The sequence below is a fragment of the Schistocerca piceifrons genome, chromosome 2 (genome assembly GCF_021461385.2).
Source record: "Schistocerca piceifrons isolate TAMUIC-IGC-003096 chromosome 2, iqSchPice1.1, whole genome shotgun sequence".
Lineage (NCBI taxonomy): Eukaryota > Metazoa > Arthropoda > Insecta > Orthoptera > Acrididae > Schistocerca > Schistocerca piceifrons.
The window spans coordinates 639,834,439-639,850,645 of NC_060139.1; the positions used below are offsets into that span (position 1 = coordinate 639,834,439).

The window sequence follows — 16,207 nt, forward strand, 5'->3', positions numbered from 1 at the left end:
GAAATGTATGATGAGACCACAATAAAATGGATGTTATATCCAGAGATATATTGATATAAGAATGTCATGAAACCTAATAAAAGGGGATAGAAACTGAAAGTTTGGATCTTGCACTCAGTTGATTAAGGTCTCTTTCTCACCTTTTGGAGCCAAAAATTAAGTTATCAAAATTTCACAGAATGCCTGTGTATTTTATGAAAACAAAATAAATTTCAATGGGTTTAACAGGAACCAGATACCAAAACTGAATGTAAATAACAGAGTGACAACAACAATACTTCAGTGTAAAGGCAGTGACCACATCATTAGTCCATCACTCATAGATCCTAATGAAAATAGCTAGATTAGTCACAAAAAACATTGTGCATGAAAATGGTAGAGTCATCACAGCTGGACAATTAAAAAGCATACCATACATGAGAGTAAAAGAGATCATTTAAAAATGACACTATGTACCCATTCAGACTGTTCTGTAGATAGCATCATGAAGTTGAATCTTAAATATTATGAAATGAGTTGATATAGAAAATGATGAAGAGAAGCAGGTGTTATAGAATAATGGTGTATATTATGTTAATGTAAGCTATCAGCTTACTCTATATACTAGCAGAAAAATGATACCTAGAACATAACTGCTGTTTCAGTATAATGAACAATAGCGTCAAACAATTCTGCAATTTTGCGGCCATAAATAGCAATATATAAACTGTTAATTTTTTTTTGCTCCCCAAAAAATTATGAAGTAGTTCTCTAAGGATGGACTCATTCTTAACTGCAGAAGAAATGCACGGTATACTCATTTCTGTGCAACAAATAGAAAAACATCAACATTTAATGTAGCACATGAAAACTGACTTTAAAATAGGCAGACCATTTTGAGTGTACATGTGAGAGAATGTCATATAATTTTAATTATCATTCTGAAAAAATAAAGTTACATACATAATGTTTTAACAACGAAAACAATCAATTATTGATTATTTAACTGGATAGATAAAAATCCACCCTTTTTCCTAGACCTCTCCAGTCCTTTTCCTTCACCCTTCTCCCTTCCCCTTCAACCTTTCTGCCTGAAGAAGGAGCCATTGGCTCTGAAAGCTTGCCAGTCACAACAGTGTTTTATGTGTGTGTTCTGCCACCACTTGGTGAGTATATTTTTCATCTCTCCAGTTAAATAATACATAATTTTTGTATGTTTGCATATGAATAACAACCAAAAAATGGTGCAGCACATTAATAAAGTGGAGCATCATACAGTAATTCTTTTCAGCATTTGAAGGGGGGCAACACTGCTATAGTCATTTCATGTTGAGATGGTGGAAGTGTGAGGCAACAATGTATCATCATATGAGACAGCCGCTAGGTGGCACAGATGCTTCCAGGGGAAAACTGTCAAATGAGCATACTACCAAAATTTCCTGATAAGGTTATATTAGGCTGTAGATGATGCTGGAATAAAGCAGGTGGATCCTTTCCAGCTGTTATGTTTTTCTCCCCCCCCCCCCCCCCCCCCCCCCCCCCCCGCGTCCCAAAAAAAAAAAAAACAAAAAGAATTATTATTATTATTGTTTTGCAAATATCTACAGTGATATCATTTACATGACACAGTACCTAAAATTTTGAATATTAACTCAGAGCTTAGCCAATTTAACTTTAGTGTCTGTTACAGCCTTTTGGTTATTTAGAATCCATAAGTATAATTAGTTACAAATATCAGTTATTTCAGATTTTGTTGCCATTTTTCATATGTAAACATGTATGCAATTACTAGTATTCTTACAATGATGACAAAACCATGTTAGTGACTTTTGCTCTCTTGTAGTTTCAAAGTAATTAGCTTCCTTAGTAAAAACATTGTCACTGGAACATTAATTCCATATTTAGGCAAACTAGCCAGCATAATTGAATAGAAATTATTGTTCTCATTCAAACAAATCTTCTTTTACTACTCATTAACTCACAAATGCAAATCTTTAATTGTAATTTGTGAAAAATCTGATAAAGAACAATACCTAAAGTGATGTCTAATTATTGTAATCTCATAACAGAGGCATGCTGGAAGAAGCAAGAGCCACGTGGAGTGGCCATGTAGTTTGAGGCACCATGTCACGGAGTGGGCAGCCACTCCTGCCGGAGGTTCGATTCCTTCCTCAGGCATGGGTGTGTGTGGTTGTCATTAGCATAAGTTAGTTTAAGTAGTGTGTAAGACTATGGACCGATGACCTCCAGAGTTTGATCCCATAGGAATTCACACACATTTGAACATTGAAGAAGCAAGATCTATGTTCACTGATATAGGGAAATGTACTGCAGGTGATGTAATATATATTTCAAGTCAGAAAATGTATTGGAAATTATAAAAGTTTTGCATTCAGAAGATGACTCAATGATTCAGAGGCCATTTTTAATTAACAACTGTGAACTGTTATTATTTTCATTAACAGTGTTAAGCCTGAATAATAGTTAATGTAAACAGTGACAACAGTATTGGGCTGTGAACTATGTTTCTTCCCAAGATATAATTACTGTTCACAAATCACAGTTTGGATTTCAGAAAAGCTGTTCTACTGAAAATGCCATTTAAATGCTCACTCGCCAAATTTTACAAGCAATAAATAATAATATGGCATTGACTGGTGTTTTCTGTGACTTATCTAAGGCATTTGACTGTGTGAAACACAATATTCTCCTAGATACATTGAAGTTTCATGGGACTGATAGTATATCCAACTGTGGATAATTTCATATCTAACCAAATGAATGTAGGAAGTTTTACTTAGTAATTCAACTAACATAATCTGGGGACATTGTTCTGACTGGGAAGAAACCACAGATGCAGTTCTCTGGGCTCAGTTCTAGGTCCACTATTGTTCCTCATACACGTGAACAATATTCCATGTAATATACAACAAACAGAAGTAGTCCTTTTTGCAGATGACACTAGTATTATAATCAATCCAAGCATATATACAGAAACAGATTAAAAAAATGGTAAACAATGTTCTTAAAAGTATCACTGAATGGTTTTCCGTAAATGGTCTCACCCTAAATTTTAAGAAGACACACTCCTCCATACCTAGTTGTACTACACTAATGATAAGTGCAACACATGGTGAGGAAATAATAAATAAGATGGAAAGTTCAAAAATTTTAGGTGCTCATATTGATGAGAATTTAAACTGAAAAAAACTTACTTCAGCCACATTTGCAATTAGAATCATTGCAGATCTTGGGAAGAGATGAATCATGAAGTTGACATATTCCGCATATTTTCATTCAATCATGTTGTATAGAATAATGTTCTGTGGTAATTCATCTTTAAGAAAGAAGGTCTACGTTGCTCAAAAATCTGCTGTGAGAGTAATATGTGGTGCACAGCCATGATTGCTCATCTTACAGACATCTTTTAAAATGTTGGGTATTCAGACTACTGCTTCACAGTATATTTATTCTCTCATGAATTTTGTAGAAAATAACACACTGTAGTTCAAAAAGAACAATGATGTGCATAATTATAATACCAGAAGACCAAATGACAAATTAAGGTTGCCTTTAGCATTAAAAGGTGTCCAAAATACTGTAACAAAAAGTTTTGATAGCTTACCTAGGAATTTTAAAATGTCTGACAGGTAGCAAAGTAAAATTTGAAAACAATCTAAGAAAATTTCTCCTTGACAGCCCCTTCTATTCTGTTGAAGAATTTCTGTTATAGTATTGTGTAAAAGGTTATGTGTAGGGCACAACCTTCAACAGTAAATGAGAGAGACACAACATTCATACACACAAGCAAGCACACCTCATGCACACATGGCTTGCCAACTCCAGCATCTCGGGCTGTAATGCAAATTATCACATAGGGGCAGGGAAGGGGAAGTGATAGCAGTGTATGGGTGGGGAGACAGACAAATGCTGTCTGGTGGAGTGTGCAGGGACTGGAGTGCCAACAGGGGCAGTGTCACGAGCTTGTGGAGAAGGGATTTGGGGAAAAAAAGGAGCAAAAAAGGAGAGGATTGGGTAAAGTTGGGTGGATTCACTGGCAAAGAGCAGCAAATGAACAGGTTGGTAGGCAAGGATGGAGAGGAGGTGATAGGGCAGATGGGACGGAAACTGTTGGGTCGGGGGTTGTGGGGCTGATATGTTTCCGTAGATTCAGATCAGGATAATTATGGAAGCAGAGAATGTGTTGTACTGACAACTCCCATCTATACAGTTCAGAAAAGTTGGTGGTGCATGGAAGTATACAGATGGCTCGGGTAGTGAAGCAGCCATTGAAATCAAGTGTGTTATTTTCAGCTGCCTGTTGTGCCACAGGGTGTTATACTTTGCTGTTGGCCACAGTGTGGTGGTGGCTCTTCATCCTGTGACAGCTGGTAGTGATACCAATATAAAAAGAAGTGCAATGATTGCAGCAGAACTGGTAAATGACATGACTGCTTTCACTTGTGACTCAACCCACGATGGAGTAGGGTAAATCTATGATAGGACAGGAATAGGAAGAGCTGGATGGGTGGATTGGACAGGTCCCTTCCTCAGAACACCAACCTTTTAGTAGAGGAAAGAACAGCCATACACACCCTCAAAACAAACCCTGATCTAATCATCATACCTGCAGATGGGGGTTCCACCACTGTTGTTATGAACTGCAATGACTACCTGGCACAAGGCCTCCACCAATTACCTAATTCCTCCACCTATAACTTCACCAGAGTGATCCCACCCCAGAAGTCAAACACAACCTCCAATCCCTGCTTAAAATGTAGGCCTTTCCCAGAATATATCCCCTGAATCCATTTACCTCCTCACCCCTTTGGTATCCCACATACCCACTTTCTAAATGCTCCCCAAATCCATAAATTCAACTATCCTGGACACCCCATTGTGGCTGGGTGTTGCGCCAGAAGTGAAAGAATTTTGGCCCTCATTGACCAACACTTCCAACCAATTGTCCATAATCTGGCTTCCCACATCAAAGACACCAACCTCTTCCTTCACAAAATGTCCACCATTGCCACCTCTTTACCTCCTGAATCCCTACTCATCACTGTTGACGCAAACTCCCCATACACCAATATCTTTCATGCCCATGGTCTTACTGCTATTGAACACTACCATTCACAATGGCTTTCAGCCTTCAAACCCATTACCTCATTCCTCACACACCTCACTAACTTTATCCCAACCCACAACTACTTCTCCTTTTAAGGGAAGTTATACAAGTAAATCCACGGCAGTGCCATCAGCACCCGCATGGCACCCTCCTATGCCAAGCTTTTTATGGACCATCTAAAGGGGACCTAACTAGCCTCCAAAAACACCAAACCCCTAGTCTGGTTCACGTTCATTGATGATATCTTCATTATCTGGACCCAGGGCCAAGACACCCTATCTTTGTTCCTTCACAACCTCAACACCTTCTCTCCCACCCACTTTGTGTGGTCCTCAGCAGCCCAGCATGCCACCTCCCTGGATGTTGACCTCGTCCTCTTTGATGGCTCCATCTGCACCTCCGTCCACATTAAACCCACCAACAACCAACAGTACCTGTATTTTGACAGCTATTATCCATTTCACATCAAAAATTCCCTCCCATACAGCCTGGCCACCACATCCCTCCCATACAGCCTGACCACCCAGGGACAGCATATCTGCAGTGACAAAATCTCCCTTGCTCAGTATGCTGAGTGTCTCATCTCACAAGTGCCTTCACAAACAGGCATTACCCCAGACCTCATCGACAAACAGATTTCCCATGCCATTTCTTTTCATGTCCTCAATTCTTCCACCATTCCCAAAAACCAGCCACAAAGGAGTGTCCCCTTCATCACCCAGTATGACCCCAGACTGGAAGAACAGAACCACATCCTTCACAAGGGCTTTGGTTACCTATCATCATGCCTGAAATGAGAGAAATCCTACCCAAGATACTTCCCACCCCTCCTAAAGTGGTATTCCATTGCCCATCCAACCTCCACAACATTCTAGCCCATCTGTATGACACTCCCAATCCCAATCCCTTGCCACAAGGTTCATATCGCTGTGAAAGACACAGGTGCAAAGCCTGCTCAATCCACCCACCAGCTCTTCCTGTTTTAGTCCTGTCATAGGTTTACCCTACCCCATCAGGGACAGGGCCACCTGTGAAAGTGGCCATGTCATTTACCAGCTCTACTGCGATCACTGCATTCCTTTTTATATTGGTATGACTACCAACCAGCTGTGCACCATGAGGAACAGCCACTGCCGAACTTTGGCCAAGAGGAAAATATACCACCCTGTGGCACAACAGGCAGCTGAACATAACACGCTTGATTTCAATGGATGATTCACTATCAAATGCATTTGGATGCTTCCCTCCACCACCAGTTTTTCTGACCTGTGCAGATGGGAGTTACCCTTTGTGGCGTGTGTGCATGTGGCTCAATGGGGATGGTTGTTCAAGTCTGGGTGACACAGGTTCAATCGCAACAACTCCGATCTGTAACTGTTAAAACAAATTCCTGGCTTTGTTCATTTAGCTTCAGATACTATCTCCCTTTAACAGATATCTGTGTATCAATGGAGCAGCACACCAAAATGTATAAGTGTTCCTCGCTTATAATTGAAGCAATGGTGTTTGAAGGATGACTGTTTTCTTTACTGCCACACACAACGGCTGCACCACTTGGTACCACAACAACTCCGTTTCTCTAAAACAATAAACAAAATACCCTTCATGTGTTCATGACAGGCTTACAAGCTTATGCGACACTTGGTAATAGTAGTTTTTATTCCCAGTTTGCAAATGAATGTTCAAACATAGATAATATGATATCTCGAATTATAAATTCCACTATTCAGCCGATGCCACATTATAGTCTTACAAGGATGTTGATTTGTGAAGTATTATAGCATCATTAACACGTTGCTACAGTGATAATTCAACAACACCTATGTTATAAATCCAGAGATAATGTATTCTCTAAATAATATACAGAAAGTGTCATAATAAAATGTTCCATTACTGTTCACTGATAATAATGTCACTCAATCAGCTTTAGCTTCGGTCTTCTATCGAGAAAATAATTATTTCACAGTTACACAATAAAGTTCAATTAAATGATGTAGATGACATGAAGTATTAAAGTTATAACTGAGTTTATTGAACCTCTGAATTATCTCACCACTGCACTAGAAAGCACACTGATCTGTCATTCAAGGAATTGAAGCTACGATTTACATCAGCAATTCTGACATTGACTACAGCTTCCGACAACATGGTGTACCTGTGAATTCTTCATGACTGTGTGCTTCTACTCAAGTCTATTTGTAGAGTTTATGTTGGCATTTGGTATATTGCTGTGTCCTTCAATATTCATGATGATCACAGATCATGACGACTAAGTCCTTGAATTGGTTAAGTATCGGACGAGTTACTTTTCCCTCGCATATAATATCTGTTCCGTTGCCTTACTAAAGGGTAAATGTTCTATCACTTGTCCTCAGAACTTTGACTAATACTTCAAGATGGTACTTGAGAAACTTTAAAAATCCAGATTGGTCTGAAACGATCTAGTATCGGTCAATAAGGTGCTTCTATCGTGACATCTACAAGAGCACGAATTAACATCTTCATTGAATTTTTTTCACTGTAGTCACAACGAACTTACAGCTTGATGCGGCTACAACACTTTTCTTGTATAAATGTTATCTCTGATCACTTTATCTCATCTGGGTTTTAATCTTCGTAAAGCATATATTTTGAATTCTTTATTTAGAGTTTCATGCTTTGTAGATTAAGTGATCACCTGATAGTCTTTCATTTAGTTCTTTGCATGAAATAGACGTTGTTAGTTCCCTAGTATTCCTGTTGGTCAAACTTTCAATAGTGTCAATATTTTGTTGCCAGTAGCTACCGTCAAGGTCAGGATAACTAATTTTTATACCTATTGCTGTCAAAAGGGATGTCATTAGGGGCTCTATATTTGGGGTGTTATACCTTGCAACAAATTCTCTGCTCCCCTAGTTATCCTGGCCTGAATCTATGGTAACATACCAGCCCCACACCCTCCACCCAACAGTTTCGATCCCCTCTGTCCTATCATCTCATCCCCATTATCACCTCCCAACCTGTTTATTTGCTGCCCTTGGCCAATGAATCTGCCTTCTTTCCCTGAGCCTCTTGTTTTTTGCTCCTTTTTTTTCTCTCTGACTCCCTGTCCCTCAAGCTTCTGACACTGCACCTGTTGGCATTCTAGTTCATGCACACTCCACCAGACAGTGTTAGTCTTTCTCCCCAACCATATGCTGCTATCCCTTCCCCTTCCCTGCCTTGTCCAGATTGATGCTTGCATCCCATGTGATAGTTGCATTCCGGCCTGAGATGCTGGAGCTGGTAGTCATGTGTGCATGAGGTGTGCTTGCTTGTGTGTATGAATGTTGTGTGTCTCTCTTTTACTGATGAAGGCTGTGGCCAAAACCTTTATGTATGTGTCTTTTAATTGTGCCTGTCTGTAGTGTAGTATGTCTTCTTCATGCTGAGTATCAATCTGTCTTTCCCTACATTGTTGATATTCCTACCTGGGGTTTCAATTGTTTAAAGCTTTATAAATGTTCAGCACTTAGCCATATTTAAAAATTAAGTTCTGTTGTGTATGTAATATGACTCGTTCTGCATCAGCATGATTTATCATGCAAACTACCCATGGAAAATGAAACTAAGTAAACTAACTAATTGTGCATATCATGTTCATAGTAATTTGACTGTTAGGTCTGAAAGACAGAGCGTTAAGAATATAATTTTGTGAACTTCCTTAATTATATGTTTGTTACATGTGAACTTTTGTGAATGGTTACTTCACAGTTATGTTACTGCATCTGATCAGTCACATTGTAGATTTTCAACTGAGTGTAGTATGTGGCTAGCAAATTACTTATCTTTGCATAGTTTAAGTATAACTTGATCTGACCATAAACGTTAGTTCATCAAGTGATCAAAGTGCAATGTAAGTATCTCAACAATAATCTTTGTGTAAAGTATATCATTTACGATAGCCTACTTTCTGACACCAACTTTTCAGCCAGATTTGATGGAGATGCAGCTACCAGAGACATATTTGTAGGTGTACTGGTTATGTTACAAAGCATAGCACAAAGTTGCCCAAGGGAGAGTTTTTGGTCCACAAGAATGCTCCAGCTCATTCTGCCTGGGATGCAGTCACACATGCTGCTTCTCTGCACTGTCATATTTGTCTCACTGTACACAGTCTCCTGCCATGGCACCTGTCGATTTTTCCTCTTTCCTTGGATACACAAACCATTCTGTACAAACATTTGCTCAATGATACAAAGATGATTTTGGAAGTGGAACAATTCCTGAACATCCAAAAGAAGAACACCAACATACAGCCAGAACAGAACTTATCTCTAGGATGGAGCTATTTTTACACATATCAAGTGTGGCGTTTAAGTAAGAAGTGCATCATGTGCCAAAAAATGAAAATTTGTGTTACTGAAGAAATTCCACTGTAAAAACCAAGGCCAATAACATATATTCTGGCACAAACAGCATGAAACAGTGTTTACAGCCATCACAAAATGGCACTTGTGTCTACCATCAACATCAATATTCAAATAATGAGTCATGCACCAAGTCTCTGTTAATGTCTTGGCATGCCCTTGTGTGAATTGCTGACTACTGAAGTTTCTCTGTGGTTCATTTCCAACAACACGGCATTGCAGAAGTAATTATTATAGATAAATAATACACAATATTACAAAATGGAAAGAAAAACTGCACCAAAACAAAGGAAGAGAGGTGATGGTAGTGCTCAAAGTGAAAAGAAGAGACTACACAGTGAAGGAAAAGAATATATTCTTCTTTCATTAAGGTACAGTGAAATTTACTTTTTATGGCAGCTCTGATATTACAACTTTTGCATTCATGTTGGTGATAAATAAAACAGACACATGTTTCTCTGGTATGAGGCTGTATGTGGCAGGGATTGGAATGAAATTGCTTCCTGTGCACACAAAGCTTTTACACCAGAACTTACTTTTAAAAATAAACTAATAATGTGGAGTGACAGCTGCTGTGGACAGAACAAATGTAAGATAATAATGTTTCTGTTTCTGTACTTTACATAATAGCAAAGTGTTACCTTACAAAAACAGCATACAAGTTTTTGGTGAAAGGATTCTCTTTAGTGTCTTGCAATCATGATTTTGCTCACGTTGAAAAAAGAAAGAGGCTAACTGTGATGTCCAAATGATTCAGTTTGCCCTATCACTCAAGCTACACACACGACACCTTTTACAGAGATTATTATGGAAGAAACAGATTTTTATGACTTTAAGTCAGCTGTTGAAAAACATAAAATTTCACCAATGTCCATATTTCAAAAGCACTGTGGATCAGTATTTACTTACATTGATCCAGTATTTACTTAAATGCCACATATAGTCCAGGATTCTGGTATTTACACAGACATTGAAATACTAGTATTTACACAGACATTGAAATATTAGAATTATAAACATAAGATATTTCAAAAGCTTCCCAGAAATGATGAATGCTAAATAAAAAAAATGCTGCTAACCACCACACCACACTGCTGGATCACAGATCACTGCATTGATCCCTCTCCTGGGAAAATTTACAACCTATTGTTCCACAAGTTCTCATTGGAGCTGACTACAGCATCCTTTATTTATATCTTGTCAGTGGGCCTCTGTATGGCAGCACTGGCAGATCTTCACATTCTGCATGTGTTTTTAAGCCATCTTCAGTATGTTGAGCATTGAAAGTAGACACTCTTGATGAAGCTTCAGGATCATTCACGTTCCTTAAATGGGAAGTTCCCATAATCAATCTGAACCTAAGAACTGTAGTTGGGCTCCATACAGAAGAGATGGATATTGTCTCTAAACTTTTGTCTTCTTGATGAGGGGTCATAATATTTGACTTCATTCATGATGTCTCATAAGCAATGAAGGATGCAATACAGCTGAATGCAGCACTTCAGTTGCCGTTCTGAAAGTCCCACTTTCTGTACAGGCCATACCACATCTCCCAGGCAGAATCTCTCTGGCTAGTGCCTGGCATTAGAGTGCTCTCAGTCTGTCTCTTGGGCTTCCAGGTTGTGTGCCCAACCCAGCTGCCTTGCTCCTTTGGTAGTAGTAATGAGGTGTTTCACACAGTGATTTTCAGTATGTCACCACCTGTGTAAAATTTAGATTGTGAGCAGGGAGCCATAAGAAGTGGCTGCCCTTTCTATCTAGCCACATCTTACCATGTGACAAGCAGAATGGAGTAGTATGATAATGGCAGATAGAATGTGACAGTAGCACTTGGAATCAAAACATCTGATAGATCAATATTGCAGGGGCAGTACTATCTATGCTTGTTATTTCTATGTTGGGCTTGTGTATATGGAGGTGTAAAGGTGGACAATGGGCCATTTGAAGCACACAAAAGTGAAGTACCAAGAGGCTGCTGCAGGGTTAACTCCCTTGGGAACCCAGTAGCAGTACTTTTTTATTGCTGGGCAGTTAACTCATGACAGGTAGAAACTGGCAGGACTGGTTTTGTGTTAGTGGATGGCCAGGTACCAGATCTCACCCTGAGCAATGTGGTGGACACAGATGTGATGGTTAAAATGCAATCCACCACAACTTCCTCCTGCCCAGCGTATGGACACCATTGGACATCTGTAAGTGAATGAGAAAAATTTGCCAGTGGCATGATGTAATTCAGAGAACTACTATTCTTAGTGTGCAATAGCATCAGTTCAGGAGAGTTAAAGAAGGATAAAATTTTCAAGAATTGATTTATCTACATATTTCTCAGAATTGGATGGGGAGTTTAGTTGTGTAAAACAAGAGAATGAAAATGTAGCTGTAGTTAGTCTATTTTGGTCTTTGGATGGAGATGTAAATTTATTTATCGAAAAATCTTGAAAAATAAGTCAAGAATTGTTGTCTATGGTAATTTTCACACAGAAATGATAAACACAAAGGGGCAAGTCAAAAGGACATTTCTGAATACGCTATGATCATTGGACCTATATTGTACAAATAACTTTGCTACATGTAGGAGTGCCTGCACAGACAATATTACAGTAAATTTCCATTGAGGAAGATTTTACAGTCAGACTTGCTGGAGAAGGTCTCCTCACACTGTATAAGAGGCAACCAATTAAAATCGAAAAACCACATATGGTACTGATATGATGGCAAAAGGAAGACTATATAAGAGTGTTTGTTGAGAGATTAGATAGTGCAAATTGGGACTTTGTATATAATTGTCAGTTGGGGAAAAGGGGATCTGCAATAGCCTTTGATAACTTCTTTTAAGTGATACATAGATTTATGGTATTCTTGTTCACCAGTAACAAAACTTAGCTCTCTGAGTACTGAAAAATAAAAGGCTGTTCTGGTTTTCTCAAGAACTTGCAGAAGTCAGAGAAAACATATTCATACTGTGCCAGATGTAGATGCACACCTGTACCCAAAAGACAGAGCAGAGAGAGAACGTTTACAGGTACTATCTTAAATTCAAAAAATTCCACAAAGCTTAGCTCCTTCTGGCATCAGCAATAGGCCTGATTGGAGCTCCACTGCCAGGTGACCAGATATCTCAGTGGAGTACTATAATATCTGCTGACAATATAAAAGCTGCTTCCATATTTTCTGCTATTGATTGTCAAATCACATCATTAAAAAGTCAACACACTCAGTCTCTACATCATTAGCTTCTATTTTTAATAAATGTGTAGAATTTGGAGTATTTCTGGAACACTCAAGATATCAAAAGTTATTCCAGTTTTTAAAAAATGAGACAAACAACTTCCTCAAAACTACAGAGCAGTCTCAATTGTGCCAACATGTTCAAAGATATTTGGAGCACTGCTACACACAGATCAGCAGCTGCTCTGGAAAACATTTTTCCATGTAACAATCAGTTTGGTTTTCACAAGGGGAGAAAAACAACAGCAGCTGTTTTGGAAATTAAGGATCAAACATTAACAACTCTTGAAGACAAAAACACTGTATCACTGCATTCTATCGCATTTTGACTTTCTGCTAAGGAAGCTAGAGCTTTATGGGGTGCATGAGAGCACACTTTTTAAGTAACAGAAAACAATTTTTCTCAGTCAGAAACATAAATTCCTCCTTAATGAAAATCAGCAAATGGGTTCCACAAGGAACTATTCTCAGATCCTTGTTCTTCATTACTGCAATCAATGATTTGCCTAATAACGTAACTCACCCTGTCATATGTCATGGGTGATGATGCAACACTACTTGCCATACATCAGAGAATTTCAGATCTGAGTAACATAACAAAAGAAACTCTTGATTCAGCCATGGAAAGGTTTAAAGCTAATAAACACATGTGGAACCCAATAAAAACCAACAACTGAATGACATATGAAGTAGAAAATTAGTCAGCAAAACTTTTAGGTATTTGCATTGACTCTAAACTTCATTGGGAGGAATACATCAATCACATGTATAAAAAACTATATTGCATGTCACACCTCCTTTAATGAGCTTGGATTCAATAAGATGAGATGCTTTGGACTCTCTAGTCACATATTTCAAATGGTCTGACTGTACGGGGACAGTCCACTCACATCAAGAATATTTTGAAAATACAAAAACGTCTTATACGTAAGGTATAAAACAGATCACATGGAGCTGGCCAGTGTGGCCGAGCAGTTCTAGGAGCTTCAGCCTGGAACCGCGCGACCGCTACGGTCGCAGGTTCAAATCCTGCCTCGGGCATGGATGTGTGTGATGTCCTTAGGTTAGTTAGGTTTAAGTAGTTCTAAGTTCTAGGGGACTGATGACCACAGCAGTTGAGTCCCATAGTGCTCAGAGCCATTTGAACCAGATCACATGGAGTACTGTCCTCTGTTTTCTAGGCTCAGAATACTCACAATTATAAATTTATATGTATGTGTGTCTATGCTGTACATTACAATCAATACTTCAAAATTCACTGCTGGAGGGGAGGGGATGGGAGGGGGGGGGGGGGGGCCTCACGTACACAACTCCAGAGCTGAGACTAATTTTAATATACCAAGGCACAGGTCAGCATGGACTGAAAATTCTCACTAAGTGAACCGACTCAAAATTTTCAACAATTAACCAATTTATGCTTGGTCTATGGATCTAAAAAAATTTTAAAGTTAAGTGGTTCAGCTGGCTATCAGATCAACCATACTATTATACTGAAGAAATCTTTGAAATGCCTGAGGAGGACATCAGCATTTAACAAAATTTCCTATAAATTTTTCTATTAATATGTGCTGTGTTAATGTTTTGTAAAACTATTTTTCTATGTTTTGTATAATTATGTCCTCTATATGCTAACCAATTTTACTGCACAGGGTTTATACAATACTATATTATAGTATAACTTACTGGCACTACCTCTTCAAAATTTTCCTGTAGCCTATTTTATTATTGCTTTGCTTAATATGTATACTATAGTTAAATGACATTAATTTTATTATTGTGTTCTGTATGTCCAAATCCTATATAATGCTACAATGACAAAGCTTATTTCATTGTAAAATGATCAATGGTGAATAAAAATTCTCGATTCTAGATTCTTGAGAGACTACACAAAATTATACAATAGGCCAATGTTTACAGCAAAGCAGGAGACTGGTTAGGAAATTTGAGCTGTATGTAAAGCTGCAGCGAGGCATGACATTCAGAGATGGATGGTCAAGTAAGAAAGACAGACAGACAAATTGGGCAATCAAGTAAGTAAATCAACATTTGGATAGGAGGGATTGAGTATGCAGAGTCAGACAGGGGCAACGGAGAGCACATACAACTGTGATAGAGGAGCACCTCAAGTTATTACAGTTTGATGCCAGCCAGCACAGCTCATAGTCAGATTACATTGCTGCATCAGCATGCTAGGGATGGATAGGCATGATAAGTTGCTCATTTGGATGGAAGTGGTGTCCCTTACGGTGTTTACTCTGCCCCAGTAAGAGAGTTGTCTTCATTCACTGCCATGCAATCACTGTGTACCTACCAAATGACTTTATGCTTCTGTAAGTATGACAGAGAAAATAATAACCTGAATGATATCATTACTCGTCTCCCGATCTCGCCAACCAATAGTAGTGACTGGTAATGTGAACCACGTTAGATTATTGGAAATGAGATTGTAAAATAATGAATGTCAAATCCTCACAGACTTTAATGTTGTCTATGAAATAAATTCTGCATATTCCATTCTACGGCTTTGCTTTCTTAGATGGTAAATCCCATGTCATATGAAAGTTTCAAAGAGACCTCACACAGATACAGTTGTAGAGCCCCTTACACCCAATCACATTAACAAAAGTCCGTTGCCTAACTTCACTGATTAAAGCTGACTCCTGAAGAGAGGACAGCTCCCAGGATTAGACCAAGCAGATCAGTCATTAAGTAGGGAAGGTCTCACACATTTCACAAATTATAATTGTGGTTTTATAATTCTGTTTAGCTAAACAGTGAATCCAGACATGATTTTGTATGAACTTCCACATGTTATAAGAATTAATATAATTTAACTCACTAACTCGCATGCCGCAGGGGGTACACCGGTTTCCGTCAGGTCATGGAAGTTAAGCGCTGTCAGGCGTGGCCACCATCTGGATGGGTGACCATCTGGGCCGCCATGCACTGTTGCCATTTTTCGAGGTGCACTCAGCCTCATGATGCCAACTGAGGAGCTACTCGACCAAATAGTAGCGGCTCTGGTCAAAGAAAACCATTGTAACAACCAGGAGTGCGGTGTGCTGACCACATGCTCCTCCTATCCGCATCCTCAGCTGAGGATGACATGGCGGTCAGATGGTCCTGATGGGCCGCTTGTGGCCTGAGAACGGAGTGCTTATATAGCACTAACTTGCATAAATATAAGGTCTTACTTGTTCAACAATGTTTCTCATAAAAATGTTAATTCAATATTATGTAAAAGTATTTTTTCCTAGCACTTTTTCTGTAATTTTGGCATATATTATTTAATACAATTTGAATAATGGTACAATAATAATAAATTTAGCAATAAATCCATTTTGTATACTTTAGACAGCAGTCACAAACATCTTCACAATATAATATGTGTCCTTATCTATTTAACATAGTAAGTTCACAATTATACCCCGAACTGTCCGTTTTATTTGAATAACATATAAGTGACAATAACATCCTGGAATCA

At 38.6% G+C, this 16,207-nt stretch overlaps 1 protein-coding gene across 1 annotated transcript in view; it reads right to left on the reverse strand.

Annotated features, from left to right (window-relative positions):
• LOC124776916 (phenoloxidase 1-like) overlaps positions 1-16,207 on the reverse strand; it is a 270,095-nt gene that overhangs the window by 107,312 nt on the left and 146,576 nt on the right. The window lies entirely within an intron of this gene.